At 40.8% G+C, this 26,048-nt stretch overlaps 1 pseudogene across 1 annotated transcript; it reads right to left on the bottom strand.

Annotated features, from left to right (window-relative positions):
• Positions 1 to 1,907: 1,907 nt before the first annotated feature.
• Positions 1,908 to 15,694, bottom strand: LOC146479764 (beta-1,4-N-acetylgalactosaminyltransferase 3-like; annotated as a pseudogene). The gene is made up of 2 exons (XR_014864839.1): positions 14,586 to 15,694; positions 1,908 to 2,219 (listed from the first exon to the last, which is right to left on the bottom strand). The product of XR_014864839.1 is annotated as a beta-1,4-N-acetylgalactosaminyltransferase 3-like (transcript).
• Between the last annotated feature and the right edge of the window lie 10,354 nt (positions 15,695 to 26,048).

The following is a 26,048-nucleotide window of genomic DNA, read 5'->3' as shown; positions in this document are numbered from 1 at the left end:
TCAGGATGGTGTATAAAAATAGCAAAGATCTTTTTAAGCGCTAGGAAACTTTGCAGAAGTTTTCACGTTTAGGAGCAATCGAATTTTTCCTTCGCGCCATCTTATTTTTCGATCCTGCGCGACTTTGGAAATGTTCCGCTCTAATGGCAGATTTGTTGCTCCGTTGGTGGACGGCGAAATTTCCGACGGCTCTGTGAATCGAGAAGGTAAGAGAATTCAAATCTTAACTGTTTGTAGTGTGTTTTGTTTTCTGAGGAGGGAGCAATTTTAATCTTTAAATGATAATATTTAACAATTATTCCATGAGCGTGCGTTGGATATGAGATGGTAAATAGCCAACGAGGCGCGAAGCGCCGGGTTGGCTATGACTAATCTCATATCCAACAAGCGCGAATGGAATAATTGTTTTATTAAATTCTCCGCGTTTGGACATTGCTGTTGCAGTTTACCGAATTTTTATATTTTAAGTAAAAATTTCTTTCAAATTTAAACGACCGGATGTTGAGGCAACCTCCGACCAAAGCGCGCGAAACCTAATGATCACATGACACGCGCAGCGCTTTGCATACGGAGTTGAATGAAAAATCGAAAGCGAAGAAAATCGGACACAGTCGGACATCTAAAATTCAAGAAACGTTTAAATGTACGAATTATAACCTTTCTGAGACTAGCATTCAAGTGCTTTTGAAGTTCCAGCTCATCGAGAAGCGTAATAGTTGTGCACATTTGAGCAAGTGTTCTGCTGTGTGGTGCCGAGCGAAGGAAGAGATCAGGGCAAGGACGGCTTTTATCATGCTGAACTGAATTCCTCGCGGACGATTTAAAACACTTCAGGCACGTCCAAGTGTACGAGGTACATGTACAACCTCACTGAGACAAGCATTCAGTGCAAGTTTTTAAACTTCAAGCTTATTTGAGAAGCGTAAGAGCTGTGCACATAAGTGCAAATGTTTTGCTGAGTGGTGCCGAGCGATGGAAACGAACATTATGGCCGCCGCTCGTACGGATTTCATAGATAAACCATCTGAAGTCCTCGTAAATTCGTAAAAACATAAAGGCAGGCATGAAGCTCTTCCTGAGAAATTTCTTCGATTGGTTTTAACCTCTTACCGCCAGGAGTTGCAAGCTATCCTGAAATTTTTGAAGGTAACCGGTTGTTATTGTTGTTGTTATGTGATCTAAAAAATCGTAAAATCTTGCAATTTTGAAGATTTTAAAGGAAAGTGTCATACCGAACTTTGTGGCTTTTATTGTTGTTATATTGAGATGGCATTGTTTAGTATTTCTTTCTTTTCCTCTTTTTTCTACATTTTTCCGAAGAAACTTTTGCTTCCCGCCGAAAACAAAAATTAGCTTAGTGACACCTGGGGCTTTCGTTTTCCATATAATGTCAAACTACGGTATATGAGCTGATAACCGAGATTTAGTGAACCAATCAGAACGCTAGAAATGCAATATCCGAGGCTGAGAATTTAACAAATTTATCCACTTTGCCTTGAGAATGGTGTCACGACGACGCCGGAACGTCGGCTATTAACTTTAATTTTCGCTCGCTTATGTTTCAAGAAATCGTTACTGATCAAAAATATTCAAATTGCAAGCTAATACGGACAATAGTAGGCCGGTGTCGTTATGTGAATAATCTTCATGTGGTCGGTAACATAATATGCACAATAAAGATATCATTCCAAACTAATACACTGTGGACCAAAACGAATCCTTTATTAGGGATGTACAAAATATTTTAGATTTCATCGTTTTCTAGTCAAATTGAGTGGTTTTTTTTGTTGTTGATGTTTAGGTTCTGTTTGAGGGAGATGCACATTGGAGATGTTTGAATACAGGAGAAATATTTCAAGTCAATTGCAACTTAGCTTTGTGCCATTCTTCTATTTCCTTTTAAATACCTAGACTGCAAGCAGTCCCTTTCTGGTCAGTCGAGAGGGTGCGCTCACAGCGCAGCGAGACTGGAGCGAGATAAAATGGTGAACCCATCGACCCAGGTTTTTGGCCGTTAGGATCAGATAGGGATCCGCTGTCCTGTTCCACTGCAGGCCTTTAAGATAACACAGTGGAACGTACTTGCCATTTGGTAGAAATACATATTCCGCTAAGATGTATCTCTTGCCATCATTGCGATCTTTAACAATGAGTTCAAGAATCCTTTCTGAGAATCTTCTTTCTTCTCGACACGCTGTATGGACTGGAGTGTGTATTTCCTGCAAAGAAATGATTTATTTTTTTAATTGGTTCGCCATCCTAATCGTTATATAGAATTTATTTTCTTCTGCTGTTCTTAAAGGGACTGTCAGCTGCGGCGCATGCTCAGTAAAGTCCGGTTGGGACTAATTTGCACAGAACCGACTCCTCGCGGGATTTTTAGTTTTCCGCCATTGCAAAAGCTTTAAAAAAATCGTAACAAACAGCTTCTGTAATTACTAAAACGTTTGTAAATAAAAAATTCAGCTAACTTTCGAAAGATGAACGCGATTCAAACAAATGAAAACAGCTTCCTGAACTCTCTGACCGGTATTTGGAAAGTTGGGCCAACGATTTCAAAGTGCTTCTCATCAACGCGCACATGCGCCTGGGATGACATAGCCCCTTTAAGTTCAGTATAAACCGTTGTTATTGGTCTTAAAGTATCCCGTGCTTTATAAGCATTATATATAATAGTTGCCCTGACTTGCCTAACTTTACCTTTTTACAAGTTTATCTTATACTGCAGCAGTTTAGTTCAACTGCTCTCCGATGATTTGGTTTAGATGTAGTTTAACTAGGTGGCGATAACAATGAAGCTCGAGATGTCTGTTATCATCTAAAGCAAAACGTTGGAGTAACAACAACCTGAGAGCTCGAGGTATCTGAACAACACAATCTCCGAAGCACATTGGCGTTGCATGTAAAAAGAATGTTGTTGCAGACTGGTGCAGGTGTTTCGCAACAAAAAACTCAGTTGAGAAGGTGCGTATTACGTGGTATACAACTTTATGATAGCATAGTTTGTTTTGTTTGCACGTGCACTTATAATCCACTGGATAGTGATTTATCGGCTGGATAGCGTTATCCAGCCCTTGAACTGGCTCGGCCGTGAAGTTTACAAAGCTGTTCTCTACCAGAGTTACAACTATTTTTCATATGAACAAAGTTTCCTGATAGGCCTGCTTTGTTTTCAAGATAAAATCCATTGAAAATTGCATGGAAGGCCAGAGAAGTCTTCGTGGCTTTCGTTCGAGAAACGTGTCCAAGCTCCCGAACTTAAGTCCCGAGCGAGCAACAAAGGTGTTCGAGGACGGAACGTCAGGCCCTAGGCGAAGACGCGGGAAGTCCTGGGAGGGTTTTGATTAAAAGACTGCGCGAACGACTTTTACTTCTACTCCAAACATCAGGAAATTGAGTTTTTGGTCAGCCGAGCTGGAACTGATCCATTTCTGGCGCAGCAGACAGGACGGTAAACACGTGCTGCAAACAGCGAGAAAGTACTTGCGCCTTCATTCAGTGTGGTCAGTCACAACAACCCATTTATCCCACCATCCCACCTACTCTGTACTTCTTCCTATATGAATTTCTTTCGGATACAATGAAACTTCATTTCATATAAATATATAAATATACACACTCTTTTTGTTTTGTTTTGTTTGTTTGTTTGTTTGTTTTTTTGTTTTGTTTTTTTTGGTTATTTTCGTTTCATTTTTTTTTTTCTTTATTTGTATTTTATTTTTTTGTGTATCTAATGTATTCATTTTTTATTATTATTATTTTGTTTTTTTCGTGTTCTGGGATGTTCATGTTCCTGGTTTTATCGAAGGCTAGGATACTATCGTATAGTCCGAATGTATCGATCCGTATTCGGACACATTCGGGCCCGAATATTGGCCTTTAAGCGCAGTTAATTTCGCACGAAACATGCTTCTCTTCTGATTGGATGTTAAACAATTTCAGTTACATCAGAGTGTGACGAATGAATCCCAAAGATTTTGAAACCGCAAATATACTTGAATCGAATCAGGCTGACAGCAAAATTGCACTTTCCTCGGTTTTCGTCCCTTAATTCTTTATTCTCCCGTTATCATAGCTAAAATTAGCCGGAAGATATAGACATGGCTCACTGAATGATTTTCTTACGCATACGTACCTAATTGACTCGATTTCTCAAGTGCCCGATGCGTGAACCATCCTGAGAAATTCATTAAATATATTTCGAGAGAAATTGTTGCGTTTATATTATGAAACTACGACAGATAAAGTCCGCATTCGTTGTTGGCTCGCTGGATGTCTGGATTTTTTTTATTGCGACGAACGTTTTCTTGTTCAATCGAAAATGTTATCCGGACCCGACAGCATTCAAAGCGTATATCGTTTCCTCGCTAGAAATGCTTTTCATTCCAAGAGCCTTTGGGTTTTTGTGACGACGAGGAAAACAATATTGATTTGCCGAGAGGGTTAAACCAGCATATATGGGAAAACAACTGCGTCAAGACCATTGAAACGCTTTGCAATTTCCCAATTTTTCCGAACGCCCCAGATCAGCGACAAGTAATATCTCGAACAGAAATTACAGCGCCAAAAGATGCAGGCACTGATGGCCATCGATTGTTTGGTTTCGTGCTTCCAAATTCAACTGGTGAATATTAGTTTGCTGTGGCATCGAACGGATTTGCGGAAATTTGGCTTAGCTTGGGCAAGAACTGGAGAGCGGAAAAAGGATTGCCTTTATAAGGCCTTTCGACGCACAATCTGTCCCGAAATGGAATTTCGATGCTTCTGAAACACAGATTTCAACTGGAATCCATTTGAAAGCCAAAGGGAAATATTACATTGAGATAATGTACGCGTTAGGTGCTCATGGCAAATCTGAAAACTTTCTTCAGGTTGCGTGGAAACAACCCCAACAATCTAACTTCAAAACTATCGGCAGTGAATATTTACTAGTGTATACAAACGACAGCGAGAAAGGGAGGTACAAGATATTTGACGATTAATTGCCACAGGTGCTTCCATGTGCAACGAAACATCAAAAAGGCTACGAGAACAAACATATGAGACCAGAGACGATACTTTACTTGGAGCACACAGCAGTAAACAAGGCGTTAGGAGTGTGAAACCCAGGAAACGATAACTCGCTAAAATGACCTCAAATCAGCAAAAGGAGACAGAGAATCAACAAACAGTACACCATATACACAAGGTATGTCATTTTTATTGAGAAATTTACGGAATTTTTATCTCCTAAACCCGATCGTAAATGTTCCCATACAAACTCTCAAATTTGCGCCGTGACGGTTATTACGCAAGATGATCTCAAATTTGCGCCGTGACGGTTATTATGCAAGATAATCACCACAACTCACAGCTTGAGCTTGGGCCGCCTGTGATGTCTCAAGAGACCTTGTGGATAAATAATTCCGACACGCACGTGTCACGGAATTCGGAGAAAAGGCGCTATTTTTTCTCGAAACTGAAGTTACAATCGTACCTAATGGAAATATTTTTCAGTGCTTCGTCGCGAACATGCAAAAAAGCAGCCTTGAGTTTTCGCCTTGGATCGAGTAAGTGAAATGAATCGAGAAGGCAACATATGCGGATCTTGTGTCTTATAGGGGGCCTCGATCGATTGTAACGGTCGATATGTCGGTCGACTCACGGTCGACTGACGGTCGATATCTCGGTCGAGCCTCGGTCGCTACCCGGTCGACACTCGGTCGATAATTGGGGATCACTCGGTCGATGTTGTACCGCTATGGCAGTCGTCGTATCGACCGAGGTGGCTGTCGGCCGATATAGATAGCAATACACCGACACTTCACCGACACATCACCGATACTTCATCGATATTTCACCGCTTACTGGCCGATAGTATCGGCCGATATATCGGTCAATATTCTATCAATATGTTTTTTCGACACTTCTTCCTTATCTCGATCGACATTCATGTACATAGCGCACCGCTATATCGGTCGTCATATTAATAACGACCGATAGTCGGTCGATAGTCTGACGTTATCTCATTTGATTCTTCCACTATTGCATCATTTAACCACATTAGGTCAAGAGATGGCGCAAAAATATGCCAGCGTATTACACTGTAGTGTCCCGGTTTAACCGGTTTAAAACAAAGCAAAATCCTTGTTCCTTTTTCGTGTGGACCGACTATCCGCCGATGCATCGACCGATACTTTACCGATACTTGACCGACGGTTCACCGATATATTGCCGACACTCTGCCGATGCTGTCGCGACCGACTGTCGGTCGATCTCTCGACCGAAGGTGATCCAATGATCGGTCGATACGTCGCCTATATAGTGGCCGATGCTCGACCGACACTCGCCCGTTACTCGACCGACAATCGACCGATACTCGGTGGATACATCGACCGAGATATCGACCGTGAGTCGACCGTGTGTCGACCGACATATCGACCGTTACCATCGATCGAGGCCCCCTATAAGACACAAGATCATATGCTACGACATATCAGGATTGAATTTGTAGTTGATCATCCAAATGTAAATGTCCAGGCGTAGTCAATCGATAAACCGATAATCGGTAACAATCAATAGCAATCGATTTCCGATACCACTCGATAGGAATCGATAAAGAAAAAAAGTTGAGTTCGATTGATATCGATTTCCGATCATTGGCTTATCGATTGTTATCGATTATCATTGATTTTTATCGGAAACTATTTTTGTCAATTTCTACAAGTTAAAGATTGACACAACACATTTTCTATGGTTTTAAAGAGTCATTCAATCGTGGATATGCAATGCAAATATCAACAAGCTGATACTAAAAGGACAAGAACAATAACAGGATTGTTGGACGAGTTCCGATCCAGTTTTCCTGCTTTTTTGCCAAGCTAATAGAGGAATATCATGGACGAATTACCTGGTATGTTATCAGTGACTTCAATGTTTGTTTATCTTTCTACGAAGGGAACTTGGGGAACACTTAACATAGCCTGCAGTGCAGGCGTTTTTCATGGGCGAGCGCTGAATAATAAATTTAGTTCGCGTATTTCCCTCCTCTCCCCCTCCCCCCTCCTTTATTTCTCAGCCAGTCGTCCTCTCCCTTAGGGTCACTTTTGACTCGCTCCAGCCCTCTCGCGCTTCCTCGCCCAAGATGACAGCAACAGATATTCAGCGCTCCCGCTCCAAAAATACGCCTGCATTGCAGGCTACACTTAACATGACTTGACAACATCGTGTTAATTACGCTTATTTATTACCCTGGCTATTATTGACTGTGAAATAACAGCTTCTGCCAAGTCAAGGACGGCACCTTATGCAAAAAAGATGGAAGCGTTCGGGAGGGCTACAATCCCACAATGTCCGTGCATATATACCATTTGAACGCGGGTCTCGTATTTTTGCCCCCGCAGGGTTTTGGCCCAGGAGGCTAAAACCCGAGGAGGCACCCTAGGATTCCCCGCGTGTATACATATAAGGAATTTCCATAAGAAAGTAAGTACTGTAAGTAAATTTGTTAGTATGCGAAAAAAAATCTCGATTTGATCAAACTAGGCGCGCACGGTCGTCTCGGGTAATATTTCAGCAAGTGCGCAAGGTGCTGTCGGGTAGCTGTCATTCTGCAACCACGAGGTCTTCGAGCAGCGTTCGACGGTCTTGCGAGCAAGAGTTTGCGTTTCGTCGTCCTCAAGCAGCATTTCGAGTTCTTTCTAGTAGTGTTTCAAGTTCTTGCAAACACGAGTTCGCATTTCGCCATCATTTAGCAGCATTTCAACCACGAGTTCACGTTTTGCTATCTTCTAGCAGCGTGTCAAGGTCTTGCAACCACGAAGTCACGTTTCGCCATCTTCTGCATCTTTTTAATAGCAGCCTTTCAAACCACGCCGTTCACATTATTATACATACAATACGTTGTTTCACAAAACAAAACTGTATGACTGTAGTAGATTTCAATGTCAAATTTACAGAGAAATATGCTAACCAGTTACATGGATGTTAACTTCAATAAATATTCAAACGTTTCGTTTTTAACATTCGTATGCACAGTATTTATCTCCAGTAAAAAACGTATACAGGTGTTAAACAGATCTTCAAAAGCGGGGGCAGCTCTAGTGAAAACTATTACTAGTTTACTAAATAGTAACGCCATCTTTGAAATGAATACTCCTCCAGGGTTTCCTTGGGATTAGGGACCGTTCATTTTTTATGAGTATGGGGGGTCTGGTGGGATTTAGGGGGGGGGGGGGGGGGGGGGGGCACGAGAAAAAAAATGGCACTAAAGGGGGGGGCTACCAAAAAAAATTGAGTGAAAGAGGGGGGGGGGGTCACCAGCAAAAATTGGCTAGTAGGGGAAATTGAAAGTTGCTCAACACAGAAACAGGTGAAGAAATTGAATATTATTTCAATTTTATTTAATACGATTTTCCTAACCACTTTTAATTTGTTTTACATACTGAGGTCGAAATCTGCATTTCATATTAACAACAATGGAGGAAATGAAGCATATCTGTTGGAAAAGCAATAATGAATATAAACTGAAGTAGACACCTATGTTTGTACAAGTTCAAATTAATATAAAAACGTAACAGTCTCACTATTGAATCATCCGTGGGGAAGTATTTTTCTATTAAGTGGTTGTACTCAGAACTATATCAATAGATTGTTTAATGTTCTGTTTAATAGTACTCACTTTTATAAAGACTGTTGATTAGTAAATTATTTGAACCCAGGAGTATCAGTAGACTCAGTAGTATGCCTAGTGTGAACATCCAGATTAGTTTTTAATAATAGAACTGTTGTTGGTGACTTCAGTTGACGGTAAATCTGAGCCGTAGGCTATCTTCAGAAAAGCTTGTAACTGTCATTTTTAATAGCAGTACTTTAATATCCAGGCGTGTAGGAGGGGGGGGGGGGGGGGTTCGAACGAACACCCTTTGAAGATCAATAATGGCGGAAGAAAAAGCACAATGAGGAGGTTGAACAACTACATGAGGTGTACCATGCGAGAGAGTAGAATGTCCGCCCTGGTTCTAATGCATATCAAGCATGATATGCCTGTCAATCTTGACGAGATAGTCAATTTGTTTGAAGGCCTACACCCGAGAATGATGCAGTTTACCAGCTTGGTGTATAAATATCTGCACTGATCGAATAGCTATCAGAACTAGACAGAGCGCGGAATGTACATTGAACTTCTTGTTTAAGTTGAGACAATTATGCCGCAGAAATGATGTATATAGCTTAAAAAGCTGCTGTAAAACAAATTTGTGATTTGCCTAAAATGGGTCTCAAAATGCAGGAAATGAGGTTTCTGGGAACCTAGATTTTCAAAAATTTCCGGGGGAGCATGCCCCCGGACCCCCCTAGTAAGAGCGCCTCCGGCGCTCAACAAACACCCCTATCTAACCCTTACCTACGCGCCTGATATCTGTGTGTCCGCTGTTTTTTTCTGTTTAATATGACTCGTAATTGTTGAGTGGTATGCTTCGATCCGTATTTTGTTAGTCACATCTGTACGTGTATTAATTGTTCCTACTCGAAGGGGAGTAATTTCACGTTAAACGTTTGCTTGATTAATTTTTATAGTTTCTCTAAGAATCTAAATGGAAATTTAGGGTTTGCCGTCGCCGTAAACGTGTTGCTATCTATAAAACGTTTTTTTAAACAAGAGAAATCTTTACCTAAGCAGAGAACGGTAACTTTTTAATAGTACTGTAAAGAAATCACAGTAACAATTACGTTTATCTTTGATATAAACAGTACCTAAGCGTTTTGCTAAAGTTAGGAGTATGATTTGTTTCTGGTTGGGCGGGAGGGGGGGGGGTCATCAGAAAAAATAGTTTCTGCTTGGGGGGGGGGGCCATGTGGAAAAAAATTGCATGTTAGGGGGGCGTCATACAGTTTCGTAGTGGCAATTAACCAAATCCCACCAGCCCCCCCATGCTCATAAAAAATGAGCGGTCCCTTAGTGGTTGTTATCGATTACTGTCGATTGCTATCGAATATTATCCATTATCTCAATCGACAACAATCGATAATAATTTTTTTCTGTGAGTTCGATTGTTATCGATTACCGATTTGAATCGATATCAATCGGTGATTGATATCAAGTGATATCGATGGTATCGATTGATTTCCGATATCGATTTCTATGGATTGACTACGCCTGGAAATATTCATTCTTTGAATAGTCGTTTAAAAAGCTGCTATAAAGTGTTGTACAGGACTGATGAACGGAGAAAAAAACCCGTGAAACCATGAAACCTGTGAGTTAAAGATTGAACGACACGCAGTAAAGAAATTAAGATTCAATTGTCCCGAGTTTTAAGCGCGGTAAGTGTGCCCGCTAACAAAATTACTGAACCACATCTTAATTTACTAGAATAAAAGATTTTTTTACGCCATTAGTGTTACAGATATTTTGGACCATTTGAATGAGATTTATATGCACTTTGGTTGTTTTTGTTGTTCAATTTTACTCTAATATATGAACCGGGGGGGGGGGAGGGGTACTCCTCGGAATTCTTGGTGGGGGTGTGCCGCCCGGGTCTTCAAATCCCAACCCTATTTCAGACCTAAAAATGCCATTTCCCACACCCGTTTTCAGACCTGACCTCTAAAATTCATACCCGTTTTCAGGCCTGATAATTATGCATCAGTGCCGAACGGAAGTTGACGCAAGGAGTAAAAGCTGGAATGACATAGTTTATCTATTTCTTTTTCTCGCTATCAGTTAGTCGTTCCAGTTACGTACTGAGAAGAAAAATATGTTTGTAAGCTTTCGTAAATGTTCCCCGCCCCAAAAAACCCGACGCGATTTCAGACCGTAATTGTCAAAATCTATACTCGTTTTCAGACCAAAACGGCTCAAAAACCATACCCTTTGGGGCGGCACATACCTATATACCTTATATAGGAGAGTACCCCCCCCCCCCGGGTATATGAATAATGTTTGGACAGTTGAGCCATCACCGATTATACGTGATCACGCCATCACTGTAGAGAATCACGGTCAGTGGAGTGATCACACCGTGATCACGGGTGTGATCACTCCAATCACGCCTTGCTGAAGGCGTGATCACGGTGAAAGGAGTGATCACGCTGTGATCACAAAATATTAAACTGGCGCTTGTGGGTCATTCCACGGCCGCAACTCTGGTTCGATACGTTACTCGTCGGGCTCCGATGGTATGGAAGGAATAGTAAATCTAAACGGAGGGTGCTCGGACATTTAAAGTAAGAAACAAATCTTCAGTTAACAGATTTGCGAAGACCGATTTCAAGAGTTGTAAATAACGGGCAAACTGGCGGGAACATTCCCTTAACTGAGGAATTTGAAGAAGTTGCTGTCATTTTCCTGATTCGTCCTCTCATTGGCTAGCTGATGGAGAGTTAGATAAATCGAATGATAAATCGTACTTTCAAAGATGACTTAGACCGATATTTAATGTCTTTAAACTCTGCCGCGAAAGCATCAACTTCCATCGGGGACTCCAAACAGCTATTTTAGAGGTCACACACAGATTTCGCTAAATCGTGATTTAACAAAGTTGAATCAAGATTTAACTGTCTAGTGTGACCTCAGCATAGACTTCAAATGGCGCAAAACTGCACGAAAACGCGTTTTAACCCAAGGTGACGATAGACAACACCATGCAATGTTTTATTTACTTTCTTTAGTAATTTGACTGTCATTTCTTTCTCAAATTGCAAGTTTTGATACGATAATCAGGCCTGTAGGAGGGGGAGGGGGGCTTCAGCCCCCTCAGAATTTTCGGAAGTTAGAAAACAATGTGCCAAAAAATATATAATTAAAAAAAATTACAGTGATATGCGTTGTTCAGTCTTAGCTTGAATTCTGACGCTGCAAGTGCCTTTTCACAACCTTTAATAATCTGTTATCTACTACCTGTCAGTTTCCTTCGCTAACAGTCAGGAGCTTTAGTTTTATATACAACAGCAGCAAAGGCACTCCTACCTTGTGAATCAGAAATAAGAACCAAAATGGCTCGAAATCAACCAATCCCAAGCCGTAAAAGCTGTTGAAATAATATACTTGTTTTCTAAGACGTCCGCTCATTGATAGCACTGAATATAAATGTCCCCAATAGTTTATAACAATTAAGTGTTCACGCGTTATCGTAAGCCACACAAGTATGTCCTCTCAAGAGGCACAGAAAAAGAAATTTCCCTACAGTCGGATTCTTACTGCTCGATTCCAAATTTAAAAGTAGAGAGAAAAATTTGCCGTCGTTTACGTCCTCCTTCAAACGTGAAATTAGGAAATTTCACATGGTAGTCAGTGTAAAAAAGAAACAGCAAAGAAATGTACCAAAAAGTGTGATGCAGGTGCAAAGACTTTGCAGCAATGTTATTGCTTTGCTTATTAAATCTTCCGCTTTTTCGGATGTTCTCGTTGCATCTTAAACTCTCTAATCGGTCTGTGTTTTGAGTGCCGGGGAAGCGGGGCAGTTTTGTTCAACCAATTTACTCGGCCTTCCTAGTGGTTTTAGCCTTGCTACGTGCCTGGATAACGATAAACTCTTAATCCCCGGCTAAACGATCAAACATTTTCGTCCAACATGGTGTTAGAAGAGCATGTTTGACCATTTAGCCGCCTCTCTCAACATTGTATTTTTAAAAATGGCTTCCCATGTTTGATGTTTGATCAAGCAATTTTATCCAACATCATGTTGCTTCACGAGCAAATGTTTGATCTTTTAGGGGTGTCAGTAAAACGCGAGGTCGGGGATGGGGACGGGGCCTAGGCCAGAGACGGGGCCGGGGCAGGACCCGGGGGAGGAGGGGGTCGGGGTCTCTTATTTTTATTACTTTCCTTTCTTTTTTTTTTTTTTTTTTTTTTAATATTTTTATTTTAAGTCTTTTTTCCTTTGTTTTATACCCAAACACCGATTTCTCGCGATTTGCATTAGCAGTGCATATTTACCGTGAGGGTGTTAATGGGGTGGAGGCATTTGTTCGACGGCTAATATTTTGGCTTTTTCTACGGCTAACGGTTAAAGGGGAAGTATCACGCAAATTTGCTGTCATTTCAAAACCCCAAAATGCTTGTCTCTCAGCAGAAACAAAGAAATAATTGTCAAGTTTGTTAAAAGTTATTACCACAATGCAATAAAACTCTTGATTAGTGTTTCTGGCTAGAGACAGAGTAGGCCGGTATGGATCGAAACTTGAAAAAGGTAGGGTTATCCTCCTAGAAGAGTCAACTTTAGGGCGATCAGATTTACTGTTACATTCCCGTCAACTATAAACATGGCTTCGCACGGTTATAAACCTGGAGAATTATTTCGGAGAAGTATGTTGACAAGAGCGGTGAATCCAAGCCGGAGCGAGGGCAACAGCTTCGCAGCTGGAATAAAACATTCTCGTTATCATGATGTGATTTTTCAATGAATGGGCGAAATTCTTGACCAAAACGAAGGCCCGAGAGACGGAGCCGTACTTTCGAAGCGATTGCTTAAGGTTTCCGCGGCTTTGTTGGCAGACATAGTCCTAGGGATAACCCTACACATGTAAAGGAGGGCTATCTTATGACCCGTCAACAAGGGTAACCCTTCTAGAAGGGTAGAGTCCTTCCATGTAAACAGGCCCTAAAACTTTACTCTACAATCAGTGTTCACAGTGCTTACTGCCAATAACCAGCAGCCAGTCAGCTCTGTTGTTAACGAAGTTGAACGTTGAGCTTCTATCATTTCTTGCATTGTTTAGTTCACTCTTTCTTTCGAATTTTGTTTTCGATTTTGTTCGTGTGAAACTATGAATCTTTTGTTTAAGCAGGTCCTCAGAAATTAACTGACAACTGTCTTTTAGTAATTTCATAACAGGGTTTCTGTAAGTTCCCAGTGTTAGACAGTCAAAAGGAATCATTTTTAGTAGAACGCTTTTTAGTAGTTTCAATTAATGGGTTTACGTTTAAAGGTATTTCTCGGTACCGTTATAGTGTGTTCTTTGTTTAAGGTCATTCAAGTTTTATTCAAGTTTGAGCCTGCAGAGGCATTTCCTTAGTTTTTGAGTAGTCCTGTCTTCTTAAGGGTTTGTCGAGTTTAGGTGTGGTATTTTTAAGTAGGCATGCTTGAGGATTTAAGCTGACCTTGGATTTTATTGGCCCTGTGATTCTTGTTTGGGTTAATTGTCTAACTTTGTACTTTTGTTATGGGGTTTACATTGGTGGTCCTCCACTTGTTATTGTCAAGCATGTAGGTATGTTTTCGCACATTGAGTTAAGCAGTCGAGTGTGAAGCTAGAGCTCCCTTGGTCAGCAAACCCAAACATGTCTACAATTATAGTTTATATTGAGATTCGCAAATAACCGACGTTGGTCAGTCAGTTGTAAGTGAGGGCTGTGCTAAGGAATAAAGATTTGTCTTTAGGAAGACTCCCAGTACCTCTGTTACAGTCGCAAGCGGGTTGCTGCTCTACATCAGTGAGGCTTGATAGCTCAGTGTTACTGTCTGTCTCATTTTAGATGAAAATATACGCCAAGCCGTGAACAGCTGGTGAATGCGGTTAGATTCAGTTTGCATGCTAATAAAATAAAACCAGAGTTTAAGTTCCTCTGTACTTCATTGCGATTTATATAAAACGTAAAAACTTACCCAGAATAGGCTTTCTCAAGGGCATCCAAATATTTGTAAACAGCGGACCAGGCTTCTTCCTCGTCTAAAGGATAGTCGGCAGAAAAATGCGTGGCTTTTTTATTTCGTACAATACCGTCCACATTAGGAAGCGGAAAGCTGTACGTTTTATGAGCATGGTGATTCACTCCGTCATACCGCGCAAAGCCTTTCAAATTCGTGGGGTCGAGAAGATAACTGGGTCTGTATTCGCAGAATTGTAACGCCTTGTTTACCGCTGTGTGCTCTAAGTAAGGTATCGTCTCCCGCCTCATGTTTTTATTCTTGTAACGTTTCTGATGTGGTTTTGTTTCACATGACAGTGCATTTGGCAATTCATCATCAAACATCTTGTACGTTCCTCTTTCAATGTCATTTGTGAACGGTAATAAAGAAGCACCATCGATAATTTTAAACTTAGATTCTTGGGGTCCTCTCCAAGCAACTTGAAGAAAGTTTTCAGATTTGCCATGAACACCTGAGGTGTATAATATCTCTATGTAATGCTTCCTTTTGGCTTTCAAATGAATTCCAGACGAAATCTTTGTTTCAGGAGCAAAATTCCATTTTGTGGCGTATTGTACGTCGTATGGCTTTATAGTGGCGATCTGTGTTGCCGCTCTCCAGTCCTTGCTCAAGCTAAGCCAAATTTCAGCAAATCCGTTCGATGTCAAAGAAAATTGATATTCTCCAGTTGAATTTGGAAGCACGAAACCAAACAATCGATGGCCATCAGTGCCTGCATCTTTTGGCGCTGTAATTTCTGTTTGAGATATTACTTGTCGCTGATCTGGGGCGTTCGGAAAAACTGGGAAAATACAAAGCGTTTCAATGGTCTTGACGCAGTTGTTTTCCCATATATGTTGATTCAATCCACTTGAAAAATCAATTCGGCTCTCCTTGAAGCCAAGATAACCCAGCAGCTTTTGAAATGAAAGCCGCTCAGACCACGAGGAAATTATGGAGGTCTTGAATTCTTTCGGCTTTGTAAAGCATCTACCATTAAATAAACAAAGATTCGTCACAATTACAAAACCCCAAACTAGAAGAGAGCCAACAGCGACTGCAGACTTTATCGCTCGTAGTCTCATAGCAAAAGCTACAAGCTAAATTGCCAAAAACTACAACACAAATTCTAATAAGGCCATTAGAAGCGAAGTGTTTCACTTGCCAAATGCTGACGTATTAAAATATGAATGAAAATCACGGACGGTCTAAAAAAAAATGCAAATTTCCGGTTCCCAGGGAATAAGTCAGATTTAAGCATGTTCTCCGGAATAACTCTGGAAGCAACAGCTGCGTTGGAGTGGACTGAACAAACGAGTCGTTTAGCGGTCCTTTGCTACAAGATTTTCGATTAAAACGACGAAATTTGTCAAAATATGCTGACCAGAACTGGCCGTTGCTCTTCAGCTGTGCTCCTTTAGTGTTAATTGTGCTTTGCGTTTTATTGAGAGAATTGAGATGAATCGCGTAGAGTAAGTCACTTGACAATGAACACACCCTTGTTAGCGGAATTCCTGGAACTGTCTAGATTTCCTTTCTAAATATTTTTTACAAGTTATACAGACGAAAAAAGACTAGTTGATATCTCTCATTGTAAAAGTTTGTTGTAGACTTAATTTTAGTTATGCTGATCAAACGTTATTTTCTTCTGGTACGAACTCAGTGTGAAGCAAAAGTCGACCCGTTGTTTTGAATATTTATTATTGGTCAGTTCACAAATAATAACTGATTGCTTTTGTTTTTAATTGATATCTCTCATTGTGTACCAATAGGTTTTCGATGACTTAATTTTAGTTATGTTGATCAAACGTTATTTTCTCCTGGTACAAATTCAGAATGAAGGAAAAGTCGATCTGTTTTGAACAATTGGCCGGTCAACGCGTGTTTCATTAACTGGCTTGGACCTTCAGTTAGACCTCTTGTCCGAAATTGCCGGGAAATAATTCTTTTACCCACTTTTGATAGTTTTGGTGTAATTCCGCCGTGTTTCAAACCCAATTTGAAACCAGTTGATTTTTACCTTAAATTACTTTTACCTTCTATAACTGAGTTAATTAACTGGTGCTCACTGAATATGTTTTAAATTCAAAGGTGATCGGTTGAACGGTAACACCTATTGTACCAGATCTGTTGTACCAACAAGTGCAGCGTTTTTAATAAAGGTTCGTTCTTGTAAGCACTTTCCACTGTAACTATGGAAATAGGCGTGTGCTATAAAAGTCCATCCCTTCCAGTGTTGGATAGAAACGATTTGTTGACGGCTAAGTGGCCGGTTCCTTTGCAATGACTTTTTCGTTTATATTGCTCTCGTTGTGATATTTGGTATTTTGGTGGAGCACTTCAGTAGTGTTAGTGGAGGTTTGTGAATGAATGTCAATATATGAAACATATATATTTGAACTGCGGGCGAAAGAATGATTGATTTGGCCAAGCTTGCTTGCAGTGCCACAGGCGCCCCAAGCTCACGTTTAGAGAAAGCGAAAAATTAAATATCTATATATTCATATCATCAGGAGTATCATGATCGGTGAGCGCTAGTACCCAGATTCTTCTTACACACGCGCGAACTTAAATTTTAGTGGCGAATTTAGTTGTCTTCGCTCTGTTCAAGAGATTTGGATAAGAATAGCAGTGTTTATACGTCTTACTGTATCAGGATGGTGTATAAAAATAGCAAAGATCTTTTTAAGCGCTAGGAAACTTTGCAGAAGTTTTCACGTTTAGGAGCAATCGAATTTTTCCTTCGCGCCATCTTATTTTTCGATCCTGCGCGACTTTGGAAATGTTCCGCTCTAATGGCAGATTTGTTGCTCCGTTGGTGGACGGCGAAATTTCCGACGGCTCTGTGAATCGAGAAGGTAAGAGAATTCAAATCTTAACTGTTTGTAGTGTGTTTTGTTTTCTGAGGAGGGAGCAATTTTAATCTTTAAATGATAATATTTAACAATTATTCCATGAGCGTGCGTTGGATATGAGATGGTAAATAGCCAACGAGGCGCGAAGCGCCGGGTTGGCTATGACTAATCTCATATCCAACAAGCGCGAATGGAATAATTGTTTTATTAAATTCTCCGCGTTTGGACATTGCTGTTGCAGTTTACCGAATTTTTATATTTTAAGTAAAAATTTCTTTCAAATTTAAACGACCGGATGTTGAGGCAACCTCCGACCAAAGCGCGCGAAACCTAATGATCACATGACACGCGCAGCGCTTTGCATACGGAGTTGAATGAAAAATCGAAAGCGAAGAAAATCGGACACAGTCGGACATCTAAAATTCAAGAAACGTTTAAATGTACGAATTATAACCTTTCTGAGACTAGCATTCAAGTGCTTTTGAAGTTCCAGCTCATCGAGAAGCGTAATAGTTGTGCACATTTGAGCAAGTGTTCTGCTGTGTGGTGCCGAGCGAAGGAAGAGATCAGGGCAAGGACGGCTTTTATCATGCTGAACTGAATTCCTCGCGGACGATTTAAAACACTTCAGGCACGTCCAAGTGTACGAGGTACATGTACAACCTCACTGAGACAAGCATTCAGTGCAAGTTTTTAAACTTCAAGCTTATTTGAGAAGCGTAAGAGCTGTGCACATAAGTGCAAATGTTTTGCTGAGTGGTGCCGAGCGATGGAAACGAACATTATGGCCGCCGCTCGTACGGATTTCATAGATAAACCATCTGAAGTCCTCGTAAATTCGTAAAAACATAAAGGCAGGCATGAAGCTCTTCCTGAGAAATTTCTTCGATTGGTTTTAACCTCTTACCGCCAGGAGTTGCAAGCTATCCTGAAATTTTTGAAGGTAACCGGTTGTTATTGTTGTTGTTATGTGATCTAAAAAATCGTAAAATCTTGCAATTTTGAAGATTTTAAAGGAAAGTGTCATACCGAACTTTGTGGCTTTTATTGTTGTTATATTGAGATGGCATTGTTTAGTATTTCTTTCTTTTCCTCTTTTTTCTACATTTTTCCGAAGAAACTTTTGCTTCCCGCCGAAAAAAAAAATTAGCTTAGTGACACCTGGGGCTTTCGTTTTCCATATAATGTCAAACTACGGTATATGAGCTGATAACCGAGATTTAGTGAACCAATCAGAACGCTAGAAATGCAATATCCGAGGCTGAGAATTTAACAAATTTATCCACTTTGCCTTGAGAATGGTGTCACGACGACGCCGGAACGTCGGCTATTAACTTTAATTTTCGCTTGCTTATGTTTCAAGAAATCGTTACTGATCAAAAATATTCAAATTGCAAGCTAATACGGACAATAGTAGGCCGGTGTCGTTATGTGAATAATCTTCATGTGGTCGGTAACATAATATGCACAATAAAGATATCATTCCAAACTAATACACTGTGGACCAAAACGAATCCTTTATTAGGGATGTACAAAATATTTTAGATTTCATCGTTTTCTAGTCAAATTGAGTGGTTTTTTTTGTTGTTGATGTTTAGGTTCTGTTTGAGGGAGATGCACATTGGAGATGTTTGAATACAGGAGAAATATTTCAAGTCAATTGCAACTTAGCTTTGTGCCATTCTTCTATTTCCTTTTAAATACCTAGACTGCAAGCAGTCCCTTTCTGGTCAGTCGAGAGGGTGCGCTCACAGCGCAGCGAGACTGGAGCGAGATAAAATGGTGAACCCATCGACCCAGGTTTTTGGCCGTTAGGATCAGATAGGGATCCGCTGTCCTGTTCCACTGCAGGCCTTTAAGATAACACAGTGGAACGTACTTGCCATTTGGTAGAAATACATATTCCGCTAAGATGTATCTCTTGCCATCATTGCGATCTTTAACAATGAGTTCAAGAATCCTTTCTGAGAATCTTCTTTCTTCTCGACACGCTGTATGGACTGGAGTGTGTATTTCCTGCAAAGAAATGATTTATTTTTTTAATTGGTTCGCCATCCTAATCGTTATATAGAATTTATTTTCTTCTGCTGTTCTTAAAGGGACTGTCAGCTGCGGCGCATGCTCAGTAAAGTCCGGTTGGGACTAATTTGCACAGAACCGACTCCTCGCGGGATTTTTAGTTTTCCGCCATTGCAAAAGCTTTAAAAAAATCGTAACAAACAGCTTCTGTAATTACTAAAACGTTTGTAAATAAAAAATTCAGCTAACTTTCGAAAGATGAACGCGATTCAAACAAATGAAAACAGCTTCCTGAACTCTCTGACCGGTATTTGGAAAGTTGGGCCAACGATTTCAAAGTGCTTCTCATCAACGCGCACATGCGCCTGGGATGACATAGCCCCTTTAAGTTCAGTATAAACCGTTGTTATTGGTCTTAAAGTATCCCGTGCTTTATAAGCATTATATATAATAGTTGCCCTGACTTGCCTAACTTTACCTTTTTACAAGTTTATCTTATACTGCAGCAGTTTAGTTCAACTGCTCACCGATGATTTGGTTTAGATGTAGTTTAACTAGGTGGCGATAACAATGAAGCTCGAGATGTCTGTTATCATCTAAAGCAAAACGTTGGAGTAACAACAACCTGAGAGCTCGAGGTATCTGAACAACACAATCTCCGAAGCACATTGGCGTTGCATGTAAAAAGAATGTTGTTGCAGACTGGTGCAGGTGTTTCGCAACAAAAAACTCAGTTGAGAAGGTGCGTATTACGTGGTATACAACTTTATGATAGCATAGTTTGTTTTGTTTGCACGTGCACTTATAATCCACTGGATAGTGATTTATCGGCTGGATAGCGTTATCCAGCCCTTGAACTGACTCGGCCGTGAAGTTTACAAAGCTGTTCTCTACCAGAGTTACAACTATTTTTCATATGAACAAAGTTTCCTGATAGGCCTGCTTTGTTTTCAAGATAAAATCCATTGAAAATTGCATGGAAGGCCAGAGAAGTCTTCGTGGCTTTCGTTCGAGAAACGTGTCCAAGCTCCCGAACTTAAGTCCCGAGCGAGCAACAAAGGTGTTCGAGGACGGAACGTCAGGCCCTAGGCGAAGACGCGGGAAGTCCTGGGAGGGTTTTGATTAAAAGACTGCGCGAACGACTTTTACTTCTACTCCAAACATCAGGAAATTGAGTTTTTGGTCAGCCGAGCTGGAACTGATCCATTTCTGGCGCAGCAGACAGGACGGTAAACACGTGCTGCAAACAGCGAGAAAGTACTTGCGCCTTCATTCAGTGTGGTCAGTCACAACAACCCATTTATCCCACCATCCCACCTACTCTGTACTTCTTCCTATATGAATTTCTTTCGGATACAATGAAACTTCATTTCATATAAATATATAAATATACACACTCTTTTTGTTTTGTTTTGTTTGTTTGTTTGTTTGTTTTTTTTGTTTTGTTTTTTTTGGTTATTTTCGTTTCATTTTTTTTTTTTTCTTTATTTGTATTTTATTTTTTTGTGTATCTAATGTATTCATTTTTTATTATTATTATTTTGTTTTTTTCGTGTTCTGGGATGTTCATGTTCCTGGTTTTATCGAAGGCTAGGATACTATCGTATAGTCCGAATGTATCGATCCGTATTCGGACACATTCGGGCCCGAATATTGGCCTTTAAGCGCAGTTAATTTCGCACGAAACATGGTTCTCTTCTGATTGGATGTTAAACAATTTCAGTTACATCAGAGTGTGACGAATGAATCCCAAAGATTTTGAAACCGCAAATATACTTGAATCGAATCAGGCTGACAGCAAAATTGCACTTTCCTCGGTTTTCGTCCCTTAATTCTTTATTCTCCCGTTATCATAGCTAAAATTAGCCGGAAGATATAGACATGGCTCACTGAATGATTTTCTTACGCATACGTACCTAATTGACTCGATTTCTCAAGTGCCCGATGCGTGAACCATCCTGAGAAATTCATTAAATATATTTCGAGAGAAATTGTTGCGTTTATATTATGAAACTACGACAGATAAAGTCCGCATTCGTTGTTGGCTCGCTTGATGTCTGGATTTTTTTTATTGCGACGAACGTTTTCTTGTTCAATCGAAAATGTTATCCGGACCCGACAGCATTCAAAGCGTATATCGTTTCCTCGCTAGAAATGCTTTTCATTCCAAGAGCCTTTGGGTTTTTGTGACGACGAGGAAAACAATATTGATTTGCCGAGAGGGTTAAACCAGCATATATGGGAAAACAACTGCGTCAAGACCATTGAAACGCTTTGCAATTTCCCAATTTTTCCGAACGCCCCAGATCAGCGACAAGTAATATCTCGAACAGAAATTACAGCGCCAAAAGATGCAGGCACTGATGGCCATCGATTGTTTGGTTTCGTGCTTCCAAATTCAACTGGTGAATATTAGTTTGCTGTGGCATCGAACGGATTTGCGGAAATTTGGCTTAGCTTGGGCAAGAACTGGCCGGAGCGGAAAAAGGATTGCCTTTATAAGGCCTTTCGACGCACAATCTGTCCCGAAATGGAATTTCGATGCTTCTGAAACACAGATTTCAACTGGAATCCATTTGAAAGCCAAAGGGAAATATTACATTAAGATAATGTACGCGTTAGGTGCTCATGGCAAATCTGAAAACTTTCTTCAGGTTGCGTGGAAACAACCCCAACAATCTAACTTCAAAACTATCGGCAGTGAATATTTACTAGTGTATACAAACGACAGCGAGAAAGGGAGGTACAAGATATTTGACGATTAATTGCCACAGGTGCTTCCATGTGCAACGAAACATCAAAAAGGCTACGAGAACAAACATATGAGACCAGAGACGATACTTTACTTGGAGCACACAGCAGTAAACAAGGCGTTAGGAGTGTGAAACCCAGGAAACGATAACTCGCTAAAATGACCTCAAATCAGCAAAAGGAGACAGAGAATCAACAAACAGTACACCATATACACAAGGTATGTCATTTTTATTGAGAAATTTACGGAATTTTTATCTCCTAAACCCGATCGTAAATGTTCCCATACAAACTCTCAAATTTGCGCCGTGACGGTTATTACGCAAGATGATCTCAAATTTGCGCCGTGACGGTTATTATGCAAGATAATCACCACAACTCACAGCTTGAGCTTGGGCCGCCTGTGATGTCTCAAGAGACCTTGTGGATAAATAATTCCGACACGCACGTGTCACGGAATTCGGAGAAAAGGCGCTATTTTTTCTCGAAACTGAAGTTACAATCGTACCTAATGGAAATATTTTTCAGTGCTTCGTCGCGAACATGCAAAAAAGCAGCCTTGAGTTTTCGCCTTGGATCGAGTAAGTGAAATGAATCGAGAAGGCAACATATGCGGATCTTGTGTCTTATAGGGGGCCTCGATCGATGGTAACGGTCGATATGTCGGTCGACTCACGGTCGACTGACGGTCGATATCTCGGTCGAGCCTCGGTCGCTACCCGGTCGACACTCGGTCGATAATTGGGGATCACTCGGTCGATGTTGTACCGCTATGGCAGTCGTCGTATCGACCGAGGTGGCTGTCGGCCGATATAGATAGCAATACACCGACACTTCACCGACACATCACCGATACTTCATCGATATTTCACCGCTTACTGGCCGATAGTATCGGCCGATATATCGGTCAATATTCTATCAATATGTTTTTTCGACACTTCTTCCTTATCTCGATCGACATTCATGTACATAGCGCACCGCTATATCGGTCGTCATATTAATAACGACCGATGGTCGGTCGATAGTCTGACGTTATCTCATTTGATTCTTCCACTATTGCATCATTTAACCACATTAGGTCAAGAGATGGCGCAAAAATATGCCAGCGTATTACACTGTAGTGTCCCGGTTTAACCGGTTTAAAACAAAGCAAAATCCTTGTTCCTTTTTCGTGTGGACCGACTATCCGCCGATGCATCGACCGATACTTTACCGATACTTGACCGACGGTTCACCGATATATTGCCGACACTCTGCCGATGCTGTCGCGACCGACTGTCGGTCGATCTCTCGACCGAAGGTGATCCAATGATCGGTCGATACGTCGCCTATATAGTGGCCGATGCTCGACCGACACTCGCCCGTTACTCGACCGACAATCGACCGATACTCGGTGGATACATCGACCGAGATATCGACCGTGAGTCGACCGTGTGTCGACCGACATATCGACCGTTACCATCGATCGAGGCCCCCTATAAGACACAAGATCATATGCTACGACATATCAGGATTGAATTTGTAGTTGATCATCCAAATGTAAATGTCCAGGCGTAGTCAATCGATAAACCGATAATCGGTAACAATCAATAGCAATCGATTTCCGATACCACTCGATAGGAATCGATAAAGAAAAAAAGTTGAGTTCGATTGATATCGATTTCCGATCATTGGCTTATCGATTGTTATCGATTATCATTGATTTTTATCGGAAACTATTTTTGTCAATTTCTACAAGTTAAAGATTGACACAACACATTTTCTATGGTTTTAAAGAGTCATTCAATCGTGGATATGCAATGCAAATATCAACAAGCTGATACTAAAAGGACAAGAACAATAACAGGATTGTTGGACGAGTTCCGATCCAGTTTTCCTGCTTTTTTGCCAAGCTAATAGAGGAATATCATGGACGAATTACCTGGTATGTTATCAGTGACTTCAATGTTTGTTTATCTTTCTACGAAGGGAACTTGGGGAACACTTAACATAGCCTGCAGTGCAGGCGTTTTTCATGGGCAAGCGCTGAATAATAAATTTAGTTCGCGTATTTCCCTCCTCTCCCCCTCCCCCCTCCTTTATTTCTCAGCCAGTCGTCCTCTCCCTTAGGGTCACTTTTGACTCGCTCCAGCCCTCTCGCGCTTCCTCGCCCAAGATGACAGCAACAGATATTCAGCGCTCCCGCTCCAAAAATACGCCTGCATTGCAGGCTACACTTAACATGACTTGACAACATCGTGTTAATTACGCTTATTTATTACCCTGGCTATTATTGACTGTGAAATAACAGCTTCTGCCAAGTCAAGGACGGCACCTTATGCAAAAAAGATGGAAGCGTTCGGGAGGGCTACAATCCCACAATGTCCGTGCATATATACCATTTGAACGCGGGTCTCGTATTTTTGCCCCCGCAGGGTTTTGGCCCAGGAGGCTAAAACCCGAGGAGGCACCCTAGGATTCCCCGCGTGTATACATATAAGGAATTTCCATAAGAAAGTAAGTACTGTAAGTAAATTTGTTAGTATGCGAAAAAAAATCTCGATTTGATCAAACTAGGCGCGCACGGTCGTCTCGGGTAATATTTCAGCAAGTGCGCAAGGTGCTGTCGGGTAGCTGTCATTCTGCAACCACGAGGTCTTCGAGCAGCGTTCGACGGTCTTGCGAGCAAGAGTTTGCGTTTCGTCGTCCTCAAGCAGCATTTCGAGTTCTCTCTAGTAGTGTTTCAAGGTCTTGCAAACACGAGTTCGCATTTCGCCATCATTTAGCAGCATTTCAACCACGAGTTCACGTTTTGCTATCTTCTAGCAGCGTGTCAAGGTCTTGCAACCACGAAGTCACGTTTCGCCATCTTCTGCATCTTTTTAATAGCAGCCTTTCAAACCACGCCGTTCACATTATTATACATACAATACGTTGTTTCACAAAACAAAACTGTATGACTGTAGTAGATTTCAATGTCAAATTTACAGAGAAATATGCTAACCAGTTACATGGATGTTAACTTCAATAAATATTCAAACGTTTCGTTTTTAACATTCGTATGCACAGTATTTATCTCCAGTAAAAAACGTATACAGGTGTTAAACAGATCTTCAAAAGCGGGGGCAGCTCTAGTGAAAACTATTACTAGTTTACTAAATAGTAACGCCATCTTTGAAATGAATACTCCTCCAGGGTTTCCTTGGGATTAGGGACCGTTCATTTTTTATGAGTATGGGGGGGCTGGTGGGATTTAGGGGGGGGGGGGGGGGCCACGAGAAAAAAAATGGCACTAAAGGGGGGGGCTACCAAAAAAAATTGAGTGAAAGAGGGGGGGGGGGTCACCAGCAAAAATTGGCTAGTAGGGGAAATTGAAAGTTGCTCAACACAGAAACAGGTGAAGAAATTGAATATTATTTCAATTTTATTTAATACGATTTTCCTAACCACTTTTAATTTGTTTTACATACTGAGGTCGAAATCTGCATTTCATATTAACAACAATGGAGGAAATGAAGCATATCTGTTGGAAAAGCAATAATGAATATAAACTGAAGTAGACACCTATGTTTGTACAAGTTCAAATTAATATAAAAACGTAACAGTCTCACTATTGAATCATCCGTGGGGAAGTATTTTTCTATTAAGTGGTTGTACTCAGAACTATATCAATAGATTGTTTAATGTTCTGTTTAATAGTACTCACTTTTATAAAGACTGTTGATTAGTAAATTATTTGAACCCAGGAGTATCAGTAGACTCAGTAGTATGCCTAGTGTGAACATCCAGATTAGTTTTTAATAATAGAACTGTTGTTGGTGACTTCAGTTGACGG

Source organism: Pavona decussata, unplaced genomic scaffold (genome assembly GCF_977016875.1).
Source record: "Pavona decussata unplaced genomic scaffold, jaPavDecu1.1 SCAFFOLD_58, whole genome shotgun sequence".
Lineage (NCBI taxonomy): Eukaryota > Metazoa > Cnidaria > Anthozoa > Scleractinia > Agariciidae > Pavona > Pavona decussata.
This window is presented reverse-complemented; position numbering and strand designations above follow the sequence as displayed.